This window comes from Elephas maximus, chromosome 10 (genome assembly GCF_024166365.1).
Source record: "Elephas maximus indicus isolate mEleMax1 chromosome 10, mEleMax1 primary haplotype, whole genome shotgun sequence".
Classification (NCBI taxonomy): domain Eukaryota; kingdom Metazoa; phylum Chordata; class Mammalia; order Proboscidea; family Elephantidae; genus Elephas; species Elephas maximus.
Window position 1 is genome coordinate 32,747,916 of NC_064828.1, and position 18,546 is coordinate 32,766,461.

Below are 18,546 nucleotides of genomic sequence, written 5' to 3' on the forward strand. Positions count from 1 at the left end.
CTACAGGAAACAGTATCAGAATTCATCAGGTATTGGAATTAGAAGGGGTCTCAGGATTCTTTCATTTTACAGCAGAGAAGTGGAAATATTGTGTTGTGGAAAGAACTTGAACTCTGGAGCAATACAGACAAAGATCTGAATCTGCCTCTGCCACTTATTAATTGCATGACTTCCAAGCTCAAGTTCTCCATTAGTAGAATGGGAATTTATAAGAAAGACATAACGTTACCCCATCCAAGTGAAATATGTATTTTCTCTATTATCACATCCTGAAATATTTTTTTGAAAGTGGGCACTTCTATTATCAAATGTACAGGAGTTTTCCATCCATTTATTCTTGGTTCTAGTAAGATAAATGCTGAATGTACTTTTGGGACACTTATGATACTACTGAAAATGTTTCGTGGAGAAAAGTAGGACATTTATTTTTATGTGCATGCTTGTGAAAAGGTGGAGGAGGGCAGGAGAAAGGCTGGACAGAGGCAGTGATTCCCAAGCAGCAGACCTTCAGTCGTCAACATCACCTGTGTCAGAATCATCTCAGAATCATCTGGAACCCCTTGGAAGATCTGGATTATTAGACTCTATTCCAGTTTATTCCATCTGCCTCTGAGGAAGCGTCCCATCAATTTGTATTTTTAATGAACATTGTCTGCATCTGCTGTATCTGTTAAAGCGTGGTTTAGCTTCATGTTACAGAAAACTCCAATACTAATGTCTTTCACAAGATGGAGCTTATTTTCCTCCCATGTAAAGAGCTCGGTACTGTGCACTTGGGCCTGGTATGGTGATTTCAACATATATCAGAGATCCAGGGTCTTTCTAGCTTATAGTTTCTCACCTTTCATATATCAATATGGTTTTTATGCTTTTAAGAAACTACTAGAGATCCATCTAATTTATACACTTTCCAGGCAGTAAGAAGGAGAAAGTCGATGGAGAAATGGGTATGTTTTAGCTGAGCCTAACATTTTATTTTTAATAATTTTTCTTGTGCTTTAAGTGAAAGTTTACAAATCAAATCATTCTGTCACATGTAAGCTTATATACGCCTTACTCCATATTCCCACTTACTCTCTCCCTAATGAATCAGCCTGCTCCCACCTTCCAGTCTCTCCTTTTGTGACAATTTTGCCTTTTTCTAACCCTCTCTATCCTCCTATCTCCCCTCCAGACAGGAGATGCCAACACAGTCTTAAGTGTCCACCTGATACAAGTAGCTCACTCTTCATTAGCATCTCTCTCCATACTATTGTCCAGTCCCTTCCATGTCTGATGAGTTGTCTTCGGGAAATGCTTCCTGTCCTGGGCCTACAGAAGGTTTGGGGACCATGACCGCCGGGATTCCTCCAGTCTCAGTCAGACCATTAAGTATGGTCTTTTTATGAGAATTTGGGGTCTGCATCCCACTGATCTCCTGCTCCCTCAGGGGTTCTCAGTTGTGCTCCCTGTCAGGGCAGTCATCGGTTGTGGCCGGGCACCATCTAGTTCTTCTGGTCTCAGGATGATGTAAGTCTCTGGTTCATGTGGCCCTTTCTGTCTCTTGAGCTCATAGTTATCGTGTGACGTTGGTATTCTTCATTCTCCTTTGATCCAGGTGGGTTGAGACCAATTGATGCATCTTACCTGGCTGCTTGTTAGTATTTAAGACCCCAGACACCACATTTCAAAGTGGGATGCAGAATGTTTTCATAATAGAATTATTTTGCCAATTGACTTAGAAGTCCCCTTAAGCCATAGTCCCCAAACCCCCGCCCTTGCTCTGCTGACCTTTGAAGCATTCAGTTTATCCCGGAAACTTCTTTGCTTTTGGTCCAGTCCAGTTGATCTGACCTTCTGTGTATTGAGTATTCTCCTTCCCTTCACCTAAAGTAGTTCTTATCTACTAACTAATCAGTAAATAACCCTTTCCCACCGTCCCTCCCTCCCCACCTCGTAACCACAAAAGTATGTGTTCTTCTCAGTTTATACTATTTCTCAAGATCTTATAACAGTGGTCTTATACAACATTTGTCCTTTGCCTCTGACTAATTTCACTCAGCATAATGCCTTCCAGGTTCCTCCATGTTATGAAATGTTTCACAGATTCGTCACTGTTCTTTATCGATGCTTAGTATTCCATTGTGTGAATATACCACAATTTATTTAACCATTCATCCTTTGATGGACACCTCGGTTGCTTCCAGCTTTTTGCTATTGTAAACAGAGCTGCAATAAACATGGGTGTGCATATATCTGTTTCTGTGAAGGCTCTTATTTCTCAAGGGTATATTCCAAGGAGTGGGATTTCTGGGTTGTATGGTAGTTCTATTTCTAACTGTTTAAGAAAACGCCAGATAGATTTCCAAAGTGGTTGTACCATTTGACATTCCCACCAGCAGTGTATAAGAGTTCCAATCTCTCCGCAGCCTCTCCAACATTTATTATTTTGTGTTTTTTGGATTAATGCCAGCCTTGTTGGAGTGAGATGGAATCTCATTGTAGTTTTAATTTGCATTTCTCTAATGGCTAATGATCGAGAGCATTTTCTCATGTATCTGTTAGCTGCCTGAATATCTTCTTAGTGAAGTGCGTGTTCATATCCTCTACCCACTTTTTGATTGGGTTGTTTGTCTTTTTGTGGTTGAGTTTTAACAGAATCATATAGATTTTAGAGATCAGGCGCTGGTCGGAGATGTCATAGCTGAAAATTCTTTTCCAATCTGTAGGTGGTCTTTTTACTCTTCTGATGAAGTCTTTAGATGAGCATAGGTGCTTGATTTTTAGGAGCTCCCAGTTATCTGGTTTCTCTTTGTCATTTTTGGTAATGTTTTATATTCTGTTTATGCTTCGTATGAGGGCTCCTAACATTGTCCCTATTTTTTCTTTCATGATCTTTTATCGTTTTAGTCTTTATGTTTAGGTCTTTGATCCACTTGGAGTTAGTTTTTGTGCATGGTGTGAGGTATGGGTCTTGTTTCATTTTTTTTGCAAATGGATATCCAGTTATGCCAGCACCATTTGTTAAAAAGACTATCTTTTCCCCAATTAACTGACACTGGGCCTTTGTCAAATATCAGCTGCTCATATGTGGATGGATTTATATCTGGGTTCTCAATTCTGCTTCATTGGTCTATGTGCCTGTTGTTGAACCAGCACCAGGGTGTTTTGACTACTGCGGCTATATAATATGTTCTAAGGTAGAGTGAGATCTCCCACTTTCTTCTTTTTCAGTAATGCTTTACTTCTCTGGGGCTTCTTTCCCTTCCATATGAAGTTGGTGATTTGTTTCTCCATCACATTAAAAAATGTCACTGGGATTTGGATCAGAAGTGCATTGTATGTACAGATGGCTTTTGGTAGAATAAACATTTTTGCTATGTTAAGTCTTCCTATCTATGAGCAAGGTATGTTTTTCCACTTATGTAAGTCCTTTTTAGCTTCTTGCACTAGTACTTTGTAGTTTTCTTTGTATAGGTCTTTTACATCTTTGGTAAGATTTATTTCTAAGTATTTTGTCTTCTTGGGGGCTACTGTGAATGGTATTGATTTGGTGATTTCCTCTTCGATGTTCTTTTTGTTGATATAGAGGAATCCAAGTGATTTTTGTACGTTTACCTTATAATCTGAGACTCTGCCAAGCTCTTCTGTTAGTTTCAGTAGTTTTCTGGAGGATTCCTTAGGGTTTTCTGTGTATAAGATCATGTCATCTGCAAATAGAGATAATTTTACTTCCTCCTTGCCAATCCGGATGCCCTTTATTTCTTTGTCTAGCCTAATTCCTCTGGCTAGGACCTCTAGCACAATGTGGAAAAGGAGCGGTGATAAAGTGCATCCTTGTCTGGTTCCCGTTCTCAAGGGAAATGCTTTCAGGCTCTCTCCATTTAGTATGACGTTAGCTATTGGCTTTTTATAGATGCCCTTTATTATGTTGAGGAATTTTCCTTCTATTCCTATTTTGGTGAGAGTTTTTATCTAAAATGGGTGTTGGACTTTGTCAAATGCCTTTTCTGCAACAATTGATAAGGTCATGTGGTTTTTGTCTTTTGTTTTATTTATATGGTGGATTACATTAATGGTTTTTCTAATATTAAACCAGCCTTGCATACCTGGTATAAATCCCACCTGGTCGTGGTGGATTGTTTTTTTGATATGTTGTTGAATTCTATTGGCTAGAATTTTGTTGAGGATTTTTGCATCTATGTTCATGAGGGATATAGGTCTGTAATTTTCTTTTTTTGTGGTGTCTTTACCTGGTTTTGGAATCAGGGTTATGGTGGCTTCATAGAATGAGTTAGGTAGTATTCCATCATTTTCTATGCTTTGAAATACCTTTAGTAGTAGTGGTGTTAACTCTTCTCTGAAAGCTTTGTAGAACTCTGCAGTAAAGCCGTCCGGACCAGGGCTTTTTTTTGTTGGGAGTTTTTCGATTACCTTTTCAATCTCTTTTTTTTGTTATGGGTCTATTTAGTTGTTCTACTTCTGATTGTGTTAGTTTAAGTAGGCAGTGTTTTTCTAGGAATTCATCCATTTCTTCTAGGTTTGCAAATTTGTTAGAGTACAATTTTTCATAATACTCTGATATGATTCTTTTAATTTCAGTTGGGTCTGTTGTGATGTGGCCCATCTCGTTTCTTATTCGGGTTATTTGTTTCCTTTGCTGTAGTTCTTTTGTCAGTCTGGCCAGTGGTTTATCAATTTTGTTAATTGTTTCAAAGAACCAGCTTTTGGCTTTGTTAAATCTTTCAATTGTTTTTCTGTTCTCTAATTCATTTAGTTCAGCTCTAATTTTTATTATTTGTTTTCTTCTGGTGCCTGTGAGTTCTTTTGTTGCTCCCTTTCTATTTGTTCACGTTGTAGGGACAGTTCTCTGATTTTGGCTCCTTCTTCTTAATGTATGTGTGCATTTATCGATATAAATTGACCTCTGAGCACTGCTTTTGCTGTGTCCCAGAGGTTTTGATAGGGATTGTTTTCTTTCTTGTTGCAATTGTATGAATTTCTCTATTCCCTTCTTAATGTCTTCTATAACAGAGTCTTTTTTCAGGAGGGTATTGTTCAGTTTCCAAGTATTTGAGTTCTTTTCGCTAATTTTTCTGTTATTGATTTCCACTTTTATGGCCTTGTGGTCTGAGAAGATGCTTTGTAATATTTCGATGTTTTGGATTCTGCGAAGGTTTGTTTTATGACCTAATATATGGTCGATTCTTTTTTTTTCTAGAGAAGGTTCCATGTGCGCTAGAAAAAAAAGTACACTTTGCCGCTGTTGAGTGGGGTGTTCTGTATAAGGCTATCAGGTCACGTTGTTTGATTGTAACAATTAGGTCTTCCGTGTCTCTTTTCAGCTTCTTACTGGAAGTCCTGTCCTTCTCCAAAAGTGGTGTGTTGAAGTCTCCTACTATAATTGTGGAGGTGTCTATCTCACTTTTCAGTTCTGTTAAAGTTTGTTTTATGTATCTTGCAGCCCTGTCATTGGGTGCATAAATATTTAATATGGTTATATCTTCCTCATCTATTGTCCCTTTAATCATTATGTAGTGTCCTTTATCCTTTGTGGTGGATTTAACTTTAAAGTCTATTTTGTCAGAAATTAATATTGCTACTCCTGCTCTTTTTGGTTGTTGTTTGCTTGATATATTTTTTTTCCATCCTTTGAGTTTTAGTTTGTTTGTGTCTCTACGTCTAAGGTGTGTCTCTTGTAGGCAGCATATAGATGGATCGTGTTTCTTTATCCAGTCTGAGACTCTCTGTCTCTTTATTGGTGCATTTAGTCCATTTACGTTCAGCGTAATTATACATAAGAATGTGTTTAGTGCTGTCATTTTGATGCCTTTTTTTGTGTGTTGTTGACAATTTCATTTTTCCACTTACTTTTTTGTGTTGAGATGTTTTTCTTTGTAAATTGTGTGTTTCTCATTTTCATAGTAGTTGAATTTATGTTTGCTGAGTCGTTATGTTTTTCTTGGTTTTTATTTTGAGTTATGGAGTTGTTACACCTCTTTGTGGTTTCCTTAATATTTACCCCTATTTTTCTAAGTAAAAACCTAACTTGTATTGTCCTATATCGCCTTGTTTCCCTCTCCATTGGCAGTTCTATGCCTCCTGTATTTAGTCCCTCTGTTTGATTATTGTGATCTTTTGCAAATTGACTTCAATGATTCCCTGCTTTGAGGGTTTTTTCCTTTTTAAAATTAATCTTAATTCGTTTTTATGATTTCCCTATTTGAGTTGATATCAGGATGTTCTGTTCTGTGACCTTGCGTTGTGCTGGTATCTGATATTATTGGTTTTCTGACCAATTTCCTTTAATATTTCTTGTAGCTTTGGTTTTTTTGGTTTGGTTTTTGCAAATTCTCTAAGCTTGTGTTTATCTGTAAATATCTTAATTTCACCTTCATATTTGAGAGAGATTTTTGCTGGATATATGATCCTTGGCTGACAGTTTTTCTCCTTCAATGCTCTGTATATATCATCCCATTGCCTTCTTGACTGCATGGTTTCTGCTGAGTAGTCTGAACTTATTGATTGTCCTTTGTGGGAGACCTTTCTTTTATCCCTGGCTGCTTTTAAAATTTTCTCTTAATCTTTGGTTTTGGCAAGTTTGATGATAATATGTCTTGGTGATTTTCTTTTTGGATCAATCTTAAATGGGTTTCAGTGAGCATCTTGGATAGATATCCTTTCGTCTTTCATGATGTCAGGGAAGTTTTCTGCCAACAGATCTTCAACTATTCTCTCTATTTTCTGTTATCCCTCCCTGTTCTGGGACTCCAATCACACGCAAGTTTTTCTTCTTGATAGAGTCCCACATGATTCTTAGGGTTTCTTCATTTTTTAAAATTCTTTTATCTGATTTTTTTCAGCTATATTGGTGTCAATTCCCTTGTCCTCCAAATCCCCCCTCTCCCTTCCAATTGCTCGAGTCTGCTCCTCTGACTTCCTATTGAGTTCTCTAATTCTGTAATTTTACTGTTAATCTTTTGGATTTCTGAATGCTGTCTCTCTATGGATTCTTGCAGCTTATTAATTTTTCCACTATGTTCTTGAATAATCTTTTTGATTTCTTCAACTGCTTTGTCAGTGTGTTCCTTGGCTTTTTCTGTAGATTGCCTTATTTCATTTCTGAGGTCATCCCTGATGTCTTGAAGCATTCTGTAAATTAGTTTTTTATATTCTGCATCTTGCAATTCCAGGATTGTATCTTCATTTGGGAAAGATTTTGGTTCTTTACTTTGGGGAGTTGTAGAAGCAATCATGTTCTGCTTCTTTATGTGGTTTGATATCAACCGCTGTCTCCGAGCCATCTCTAAGATATTGTAGTGATTTATTCTATATTTGCTTACTGAGTCTTATCTTGTTTTGTTTTCTTTCAATATACGTAGATGGGCTGCTAGATTGTGCTGTCTTGATTGTTGTAGCCCTCGGATCACTTATGTCCTATTGCCAGCTGGTTTGGGCTGTTACCAACTATATAAGCCTAAGAGTCCATTCACTATTCTTGTGTAGAATGTGATTTTGGGTCATCAAGTGTGTGGTGAAGACTGTCACCTATCCACCTAGAGAAGTAGTGGTGATAGTGGTGTGCACCAGATTCTAGTAGCAGCAGGGGTTCACACTCCAGGGGGGCAGGATTCTGACAGGCTTCCCCCAAGTGCCAGTGAGGTAGGTGTGTCTCTATTCCTAAAGCACGTTGGTGGGTGGGCTCTGCAGCTGTCCCTTAGGACCCCAATGCAAGTACCTCTACAGATTGGTAGGTGTCACCCTCCTTGGACCCCTAAGGCAGGAAGCTAAGTGGTCTGGGGGGAGCTTCAGCCCTCAGTTCTCTGTTGTGGGTCAGTGAGGGCTCTGTTGAATTCGCAGAGATATCAGATCTGGGAAACTTGTCTTTTCAGTAATCCGCTAAAAAAATTACAGTCAGATCCCTATCAGAATTGCCTTTGCATTATAATAGCCACCTTGTTCCCTGTAGGGATGAAAGTCCAAGACTGTGGATCACATATGTTTGGCTGGAGCTGGTTCTGTATTTTTAGTCCAATTAGGGAAGTATTTTTGGTCCCTGGGTTTTTTGTAGCTTTGTAGCTGCTTCTCTCAGGCCAGGAGAATGGGTTAGGAAAAGACCAAAAAGAAAAAAGAAAAACCGCAGGGCACTTCACTCTCTGGCTCAGGAAATTCCAATGTTAATGAAGCCTCCTGGGAAGGGGAGAGGAGGATTTAGATAAAAAGGAGAGTGTAGCACCCCGGAATATAGACAAAGTTACTTATCTTGTTTGGTGATGACTGTTTTACCTGAGATTCCCGAGGGGTGTGTAGCCTGTGTGTGTTGGCTGGGTCCAAATTGCCCCCGAGGTTCAGGCCCGCGTCCAGTGCTTGTGCTGTCTCAGAAGCCGTGGTCAGTTCCTCTGCTCCCAGTTTAAATCCCAGCACCAAGGTTCCCTGGCTGGGACGCAGCACTCTCGGCTCCAAAATCAGTCACTGCCTCCCGGTGACTTCTCCTCCTGTCAGCCGCGTCACTGCGCTGCCTGCATTCACTGGCTGGGCTTCCCCCGAGGTCGATTCTGGGAGCTAGGTCTGCATCCCATGTTTGCGCTGTCTCAGGTTGCCGTACTCAGCTCCCCTGCGCCCAGTCCAAAGCCCAGCACCAAGGTTTTCTGACTGGGACGCTGGCTCCAGGCTCCGAAAACAGTCGCTGCTTCCCCGTGGTTGTTCATTCTCAGTCTCTGTCACTCAGGTCAACTCTTTAGATCTGTGTTTGATGGTCAGGGTTCGTAGATTGTCATGTATGTGATCGATTCACTGGTTTTTCCGAGTCTTTGTTGCAAGAGGGGTCCACGGTGGCTTCTACCTAGTCAGCCATCTTGGCCCTGCCTCTCTCTGAGCCTAACATTTTAAGAAGCTTTTCTTAATAGCTTTAATTTATGTTTTATTTTTTTACATTTTATTTTCTCTAAAAAGTTTTCCTCCCCTAAAAAGAGTAGAAACTAGTAAATATACTCTCATTCTTGTGCATCTGTTCAAGAGTCAGTCAAAAAAAAACAAACAAAACCGTTGTTGTCGAGTTGATTCTGACTCATAAAGTAACTGAAGGAAATTCAATCATGGAACTCTGCCTTTTCAAACTTACAATTTCTCCTTTATTTCTCTGATTAGTAGCTGTGTCCTCTACTACTGTGTGTGCTCCTTAATTAAAGGAATAATATTTGTGTTTCTCACACTGAATCCTCAACACCAAACTATCTTAGTCATCATTGTTGTTAGATGCCATCGAGTTGGTTCCAACATATAGCCACCTTATGTACAACAGAACAAAACACAGTCCAGGGCTGTACCATCTTCATAATAGTTGTCATGTTTGAGACCATTGCTACAGCCAGTGTGTCAATCCTTCCCGTTGAGGGTGTTCCTCTTTTTCCATTTTCCCTCTACTTTATCAAGCATGGTGTTCTTCCCCATGGACTAATCCCTCCTGATAACATGTCCAAAGTAAGTGAGACAAAGTCTCACCCTCCTTGTTTCTAAGGAGCATTCTTGCTGTACTTCTTCCAAGACAGATTTGTTTGTTCTTCTGGCAGTTCCTAGTATATTCAATATTCTTCACCAAACCATAATTCGAAGACATCAGATCTTTTTCGGTCTTCCTTATTCTTTGTCCAGCTTTCACATGCATATGAGGAAATTGATAATCCCATGGCTTGGGTCAGGCCCACCTTAGTCCTCAAGGTGATGTCTTTGCTTTTTAACACTCTGAAAAGGTCATCTACTGCAGATTTGCCCAATGCAATGCATCATTTGATTTCTTGACTGCTGTTTCCACAGGCATTGATTGTGGATCCATGTAAAATAAAATTCTTTTTTAAATTTTTATCGTGCATTAAGTGAAAGTTTACAAATCAAGTCAGTCTCTCACATAAAAATTTATAAATACGTTGCTGTATACTTCTAGTTGCTTTACCCCTAATTAGACAGAACACTCCTTCTCTCTGCTCTTTAAAAAAAAAAATCTGGTCCCCTCTACCCTCTCATCTCCTATCCAGACAGGAGCTGCCCACATAGTCTCATGTGTCTACTTGATGCAAGAAGCTCATTCTTCACTAGTATTCTTCCATGTTATGAAATTTTTCATGGATTCATCGTTGTTCTTTATCAATGCGTATGTGTGAATATAACATAATTTACTCATCCAGTCATCCATTGATGGGCACCTTGGTTGCTTTCATCTTTTTGCTATTGTAAACAGTGCTGCAATAAATATGGGTGTTTGTGTAAATGCTCTTATTTCTCCCGGATATATTCCAAGGAGTGGGATTGCTGGATTGTATGGTAGTTCTACTTCTAACTTTTTAGGGAAGTGCCAAATCGATTTCCAAGGTGTTTGAACCATTTTATATTCCCACCAGCAGTGTATAAGTGTATATGTGTATAAGCGTATAATTGTTCAAGTCTCTCCACAACCTCTCCAACATTTATTCTTTTGTGTTTTTTGGATTAATGCCAGCCTTATTGGAGTGAGATGTAATCTCATTATAGTTTTGATTTGCATGTCTCTAATGGCTAATGGGAAATCCTGGTGGCATAGTGGTTATTGTGCTACACCTGTTAACCAAGAGATTGGCAGTTCAAATCTGCCAGGCGCTCCTTGGAAACTTTATGGGGGAGTTCTACTCTGCCCTATAGGGTCGTTAGGAGTCGGAATCGAAGTTGGTGGGTAATGACTAATGATCATGAGCTTTTCCTCATGTTTTAGCTACTTGAATGTCTTCTTTAGTGAGTGCCTGTTCTTATTCTTGGCCCATTTTTTAATTGTGCTATTTGTCTTTTTGTAGTTGAGTTTTTGCAACATCATGTAGATTTTAGAGATCAGATGTTGATGGGAAATACAGTTGAAACCTTTTTCCCAGTCTGTAGGTAATCTTTTTACTCTTTTGGTGAAAACTTTGGATGAGCATAGGTGTTTGGTTTTTAGGCACTCCCAGTTCTCCAGTTTCTTTTCTGGTGTTTGTGCATTGTTAGTAATGTGTTGTACACTGTTTATGCCATGCATTAGGGCTCCCAGCGTTGTCTCTATTTTTTCTTTCATGATCTTTATTGTTTTAGATTTTATATTCAGGTCTTTGATCCACTTTGAGTTCGTTTTTGTGCATGGTGTGAGGTATGAGTCTTGTTTCATTTTTTTGCAGATGTGTATCCAGTTATGCCAGCACCATTTGTTAAAGAGACTCTCTTTTCCCCGTTTAACTGACTTGGCGCCTTTGTCAAATATCAGCTGCTCATATGTGCATGGATTTATGTCTGGATTCTCAATTCTGTTCCGTTGGCGTACATATCGGTTGTTGTACAAGTACGAGGCTGTTTTGACTATCGAAGCTGTGTAATAGGGTCTAAAATCAGGTAGAGTGAGGCCTCCCACTGTGTTCTTCTTTTTCAGTAATGATTTTCTTATCTGGGGCCTTTTTCCCTTCCATACGAAGTGGTGATTTGTTGCTCCATCTCATTAAAAAATGTCACTGGTATTTGGATCGGGATTGCATTATATATATAGATGGCTTTTGGTAGAATAGACATTTTTTCACAATGTTAAGTCTTCCTATCCATGGGCAAGGTATGTTTTCCCACTTATGTAGGTCTCTTTTGGTTTCTTGCAGTAGTGTCTTATAATTTTCTTTGTATAGGTCTTTTATGTCTCTTGTAAGATTTATTCCTAAGTATTTTATCTTATTTGTGACTGCTGAAAATGGTATTGATTTGGTGATTTCCTCTTCAATGTTCTTTTTATTGGTGTAGAGGAATCCATTCAATTTTTGTGTGTTTCTCTTGTGTCCTGATTCTCTGCTGAACTCTTCTAATAGTTTCAGGAGTTTTCTTGAGGATTCTTTAGGGTTATTTTGTGTATAAGATAGTGTCATCTGCAAATAGAGATACCTTTACTTCTTCCTTACCTATCTGGATGCCTTTATTTCTTTAGCCTAATTGCTCTGGCTAGGACCTCCAGCACAATGTTGAATAAGAGTGGTGATAAAGGGCATCCTTGTCTGGTTCCCCATCTCAAGGGGAATTCTTTCAGACTGTTCCCATTTAGGATGATGTTGGCTATTGGCTTTGTATAAATGCCCTGTATTATGCTGAGGAATTTTCCTTCAATTCCTATTTTGCTGAGGGTTTTTATCATGAATGGGCATTGAACTTTTTCAAATGCCTTTTCTGAATCAATCGATAAAATCATGTCATTCTTGTCTTTTATTTATATGATGGATTACATTAATTGTTTTTCTAATGTTGAACCATCCCTGCATACCTGGTATGAATCCCACATGGTCACGGTGAATTATTTTTTTGATATGTTGTTGAATTCTATTGGCTAGGATTTTGTCGCGGATTTTTGCATTTATGTTCAAGAGGGATAAAAGTCTCTAAGTTTCTGTTTTTGTGGTTTCTTTACCTGGTTTTGGTATCAGGGATATGGTGGCTTCATAGAATGAGTTTGGGAGTATTCTGTCCTTTTCTATGCTCTGAAATTCCATTAGTAGTAGTGGTGTTAACTCTTTTCTGAAAGTTTGGTAGAACTCTGTAGTGAAGCTGTCCAGGCCGGTGCTTTTTTTTGTTGGGAGTTTTAAAATTACCTTTCAATCTCTTCCTTTGTTATGGGTTTATTTAGGTGTTCTACCTCTGTTTTTGTTTTTTTAGAAGTAGGTAGTGTGTTTCTAGGAATTCATCCATTCCTTTTAGGTTTTCAAATTTCTTACAGTACAATATTTTGTAGTTGTTGTCCAATATGATTCTTTGAATTTCAGTTGAGCTTGTCGAGATATCACCCATCTCATTTCACGCTCAAGGTATTTCCTTCCTCTCCTGTTTTTCTTTTGTCAGTTTGGCCAATTGTTTATTAATTTTGTTAATTGTATCAGTGAACTAGCTTTTGGTCTTGTTAACCCTCTCAATTGTTTTTCTGTTCTCTATTTCATTTAATTCTGCTCTAATTGTTATTATTTGCTTTCTTCTAGTGCCTGAGGTTTTCTTTTGTTGCTCTCTTTCTCTTTGTTTAAGTCATAGGGATGATTCTTTGATTTTGGCCTTTTCTGTTTTTTGGATATGTGCATTTATTGATATAAATTGACCTCTGAGCACTGCTTTCTCTGTGTTCCAGTGTTTTTATTCTCACTGGATTCTATGAATTTTTTTATTCCCTCCTTAATGTCTTCTATAACCCAGTCATTTTTGATCAGGGTATTGTTCAGTTTCCAAGTTTTTTATTTGTTTTCCTTGCTTTTTTCTGTTATTGATTCCTACTGTTATGATTTCTACTCTGGCCTTACGGTCAGAGAGGATGCTTTGTAACATTTCAATGTTTTGGATTCTGCTAAGGCTTGCTTTATGACCTAACATGTGATCTTGTCTAGAGAATGTTCCATGTGCACTAGAAAAGAAAGTATACTTGACTGCTGTTGGGTGGAGTGTTCTGTATATGTCTCTGAGGTCAAGTTGGTTGATTGTGGCATTTAGATCTTCATCGTCTTTACTGAGCTTCTTTCTGGATATTCTGTCCTTCAACGAAAGTGGTGTGTTGAAGTCTAGTACTATAATTGTGGAGCTGTCTATCTCACTTTTCAATGCTGATAGTTTGTTTTATGTATCTTGCAGCCCTGTCAATGGGTGCATAAATATTTAATATGGTTATATCTTCCTATTATATTGTCCCTTTAATGACAATATAGTGTCTTTCCTTATCCTTTGTGGTGAATTTAACTTTAAAGTCTATTTTGTCAGAAATGAATATTGCCACATCTGCTCCTTTTTTGGTTGTTGTTTGCTTGATATGTATTTTTTCCATCTTTTGAGCTTTAGTTTGTTTGTGTCTCCAAGGTGTGCCTCTTCTAGGCAGCATATACATGGGTCGTGGTTTTTTTTTTTTTTTTTAACCATTTTTCAATCTCTGTCTCTTTATTGGTCTATTTAGTCCATTTACATTCAGCGTAATTATGGATAGGTATGATTTTATTGCTGTCATTTTGATGCCTTTTTGCGTGTGTTCTTAACAGCTCCTTTTTCTCACCTAATTTTTTGTGCTGAGTCATTTATCTTTATATATTGTCTTTTTCTCTTACTCCCTTTTGTTGATTTTGTTTCTGCTAAATCTCTGTTTTATTCTCGTATTTTATTTTGATGAGTCGGATTGTTAGTCTCCTTTGTGGCTACCTTAATATTGACCCCTATTTTTCTAAGTTTAAACCTGACTTTTATTTCTTTTTATTGCCTTGTCTTCCTCTTCATATGAAAGATCTATGACTACATTTCTTTTTCACTCTTTATTGTTTTAATGTTATCTTCTTTTACATAATGACATCGCTGTTTCCCTGTTTTGAGCATTTTTTAAATTTTGATATATTTTTGTGATTTCCCTGTGTGGGTTGCCATCCTGTTGGTCTGTATTGTGTTCTAGTCTTGGATTGAAGTCTTATATTATTGATTTTCTAACCAGAGAACTCACTTTAGTGCTTCTTGTAGTTTTGGTTTGTTTTTTTCAAATTCGCTAAATGTCTGTTTATCTGGAAATGTCCTCATTTCACCTTCATGTTTGAGAGACAGTTTTGCTGGATATATGATTTTTGGCTGGCAATTTTTTCCCTTCAATGCTTTATGTAAGTCTTCCCATTGCCTTCTTACTTGCATGGCTTCTGCCATGCAGTCCGAGCTCATTCTTATTGACTTCCCTTTGTAGGTGACTTTTCATTTATCCCTAGCTGCTCTTAAAATTTTGTCTTTATCTTTGTTTTTGGCAAGTTTGTTTATAATATGTCTTTCTGACTTTCTTTTAAGAGCTACCTTATGTGGAGATAGATGAGCATCTTGGAGAGATATTTTCTCATCTTTCAAGATATTGGGGATGTTTTCTGCCAACAAATCTTCAACAATTTTCTAGTTTCTGTTTTCCCTCCCTGTTCTGGTACTCCTATCACTCGTAGGTTATTTCTCCTTAAAATATCCCATATAATTTTTCAGATTTTTTCATTTTTTTAAAATTGTTTTACCTGATTTTTCTTCAAATATATTGGTGCCAAGTGTTTCATTTTCAATCTCACTAATTCTGACTTCCACTTCCAGAATTCAGCTCCTCTGACTTTCTATTGATTTCTCTAAATCTGTAATTTTATTGTTAATCTCCTGCATTTCGGATTGCTGTATCTTTATGGATTCTTTCAGTTTATTAAATTTTTCATTATGTCCCTGAATAATCTTTTTAATTTCTTCAAGTGTTTGTGAGTTCCTTGGCTTGTTTTGCATATTGCCTGATCTCCTTCCTGTTGTCATTCTTGATGTCTTGGAGAGTTCTGTATCTTAATCTTTTGTATTCTATACCCAGTAACTCTAGGAAACCGCCTTCATCCAGAAGATGCCTTGATTCTTTTTTTTAGAACTTTTTGGAATGACCATTGTCTGCTTCTTAATGTGATTTGATATTGACTGTTGTCTCTGAGCCATCTATAAGTTATTGTACTATTTTATTTTATGTTTTCTTACTGTATCCTAGCTTCTTGCTTTCTTTTGTTTTGATATGTCCAAATAGGCTGCCTGAGTGAACTAGCTTGATCATTTTCACCACTGAAGCTCTAACGTCCTGTCACCAGATGGACAGAGCTGTTATCAGGTATTTGAACCTAGGAGTCCATTTGGTTTTCTTGAATGGATTCATCTCAGGTGTCCAGGTAGTTGGTCATCGAGTGTATGGTATAGACTCTGTTCTACAGTCTTAGGGGGGCAGGGGTGATTGGTCTAGGTATAGGTATCTGGTTCCAGCAGGAGTCACTTTCTGAACAAGGCAGGGGACTGATGACTGTCTCCCGAGTGTCTGTGAGGAACATTAATATCTGTTTCCTGGAGCACACAGGTGGGTGGGTTCTGCAGATTGACCATGGGCACCCAATGCTTTTGGTTGTAAGTACTGGGAGATACCAGTTATTCTTGGGCTCCTCTCATGGATAGCTGGGTGACATGACTGCAGCCACCAGTCCTTAGGCTCCTTTTGTGGGTAGTTGAGGACCCTGTTGAATAAGCAAAATGGTGTGAAACATCAAACTCCCACCTCTCCACCTCATAACTGAATCAGTTGCAATCTGCCAACAAGGGCCTATTCTCCTGAAATAGCCCCACACAGGTCCATGCAGGGGGCAAAGGTATTCAAAGCCCATGGAGTGTTTATACCTCGACAGGAACTGCTTCAGTCCTGAGCGCCCCAGGTTAGTGAAGCTGGCAGATTATCTTTTCCCCAGCTGTGAATTTATTCCTTCTCCATGGCCAGAAGAATGGCTTAGAACACTCACCAGTACCTATCTCAGGCCCAGGGAAATCAACAGCCACTGAAGCTGGTTTAAGGGTGGAGGGTGTGGTAAAATATACACAAGTACTTAGCTTTTGCCAAGAACACTTTTCTTGTCTGGTTCCGGAGGTGTGAGTAGGCTGTGCGGCTGACCGTTTCTCCCTGAGGAAACTGGCTGAATTCTACCAGGAGCTGGCCACAGTCACTCCCAGGAATCATGCCTGATTGTTCCCAGTGATTCAGGTCTGGCAACTCCTTGCCACTTCTGAACCATCTCTCCCTCCCCCTGCCACTCAGTCCATTTTCTAACTTTGCTTTGATGTTCATAGCTCCTAGATTGTCATAAATATACTCGTTTCACTTGTTTTTTCAGGTCTTTGTTGTAAGAGAGATCATCGGAAGCATCTGACTAGTCTGCTCTCTTGGCCCCACCTCCCACCAAGCTTTTATACTTTTTTTAATTGTACTTTAGATGTAGGTTTACAGAGCAAACTAGATTCTCATTGAACAATTAATATGCATCTTGTTTTCTGACATTGATTGCCAACCCCATGACATGTCAACACTCTCCACTTCTCAAATTTATGTTCCTCATTACCAGCTTTCCTGTCCTTTCCTGCCTTCTCATCTTTTCCCTGGGTTGTTGTGCCCATTTGGTCTCGTTTTCCTTTATAGTCCTTTCTAATCTTTTGCTGAAGAGTGAACCTCAGGAGTGACTTCGTTAGTGAACTATAAGGGTGTTGACAGCCATACTCTCGGGGTTTCTCCTCACCACTAATCTTATCAGGGAAACCTTGAAGAACTGGGAAAGTGTCAAGTCCATGTCAGGGAATACAAGTTATCAAAAAAATTCCAATTTTCCTCTGGAAGCTCCATTTTTATCATTGGCAGTAACCAATGTCAATTGTTTTCCTGGAAATGGAGGCTTATTTCCTTTATTTGTCAAAAAAATATTTGCTAAACCCCCAAATCTGCTTTTCTATCTGTTATGCTTTAAAGTAAAAAGTCAAATACCAGGAGAAAGTAGGTAGTTCAGCTTGCAACTCAGACAACTCTTCCTGTTCTTTTTCTCAAGACAACCATCACACTTAGTATACTTCAGATGTGCTTCATGAGTACTTCACATTTGATCACACAGAATATTAAAAGATCTTGTAATGGTTAATTTTAGATGCCAGCTTGGCAGGCTACGGTCCTCAGTGGTTTGTCCTTACACTAAGACTAGTTCCTGTGCCATAATGTAATCTAATTCAATGTAATATAATCACTTTCCATAAAGTAATCTAATGTAAAGTAATCCATAAATTGATAGGAGAGTTCCTTAGGGTGTGGTCTGCCTCTAGGCTATAAATAGATATGATGGCAGAATTCGCTCTCTTTCTCTATTCTATACTCTTCCTGTCACCTGACCTAGGGATCTTGGGATGCAAGGCTGCAGAAATCTCCAGTGTGTCATCCGACCTATGGATTTTGGACTTGCCAGCCCCCACCCCACCCCATCATGTTATCCAATCCCTTGAAGTCAGTCTCTTTCCATATTTATACTTGGTAATTTGTTCTAATATTAGTGATTGGTCAAATAAAATGATGCATGTAAACTCCCTGGGTGATAAAAAACCGTTAACGGTCTCACAGCAAACTGAAAGATCAGAGGTTCAGTTACATCTAGACATGCCTTGGAAGACAGACCTGAAAATCTACTTCCAAAAAATCAGCCACTGAAAACCCTGGGGAACACAGTTCTACTCTGACACACATGGGTTATCATGAGTTGGAATTGACTTGACAGAAAAAAAGAAAAATCCTTAGGAAAAGATTTTTTTTAACCCTTGACTTATACAGTGCCTGGTACATGTTAAGGGTTAAATAAATAGTAGCAAATAACATTGTCCTGGGGCTTTGCATTACCTGGAGCTCTTGGAGTCTTTCCAAGCGTGTGATAGGGAGCAACAGTAGAGCTCATCAAAAGCAGAGAATATAACTACATAGTTTCTTCTGAATCATTTCCATACACTCTTCACCATTCCAGACAATGTTCAATTAGACCGTTGATGTTGCTACCACAAGATGGCACTGCCTCTCTCTCCTTAGGCTGACCTTGGTTTGAAATCAACATGTGTTTGTATTCAAGGGAAAAATGGAGCTTATCTCTGATTGGCTAATTAAGAAACCTGAAGTTCTCTCCAGGAGGACAGAAGGACTAGAGAAGAGGCTGTTTTGACTGAGAAACTTGGCTCCATTTCAGACCCCAGAGCTGCATC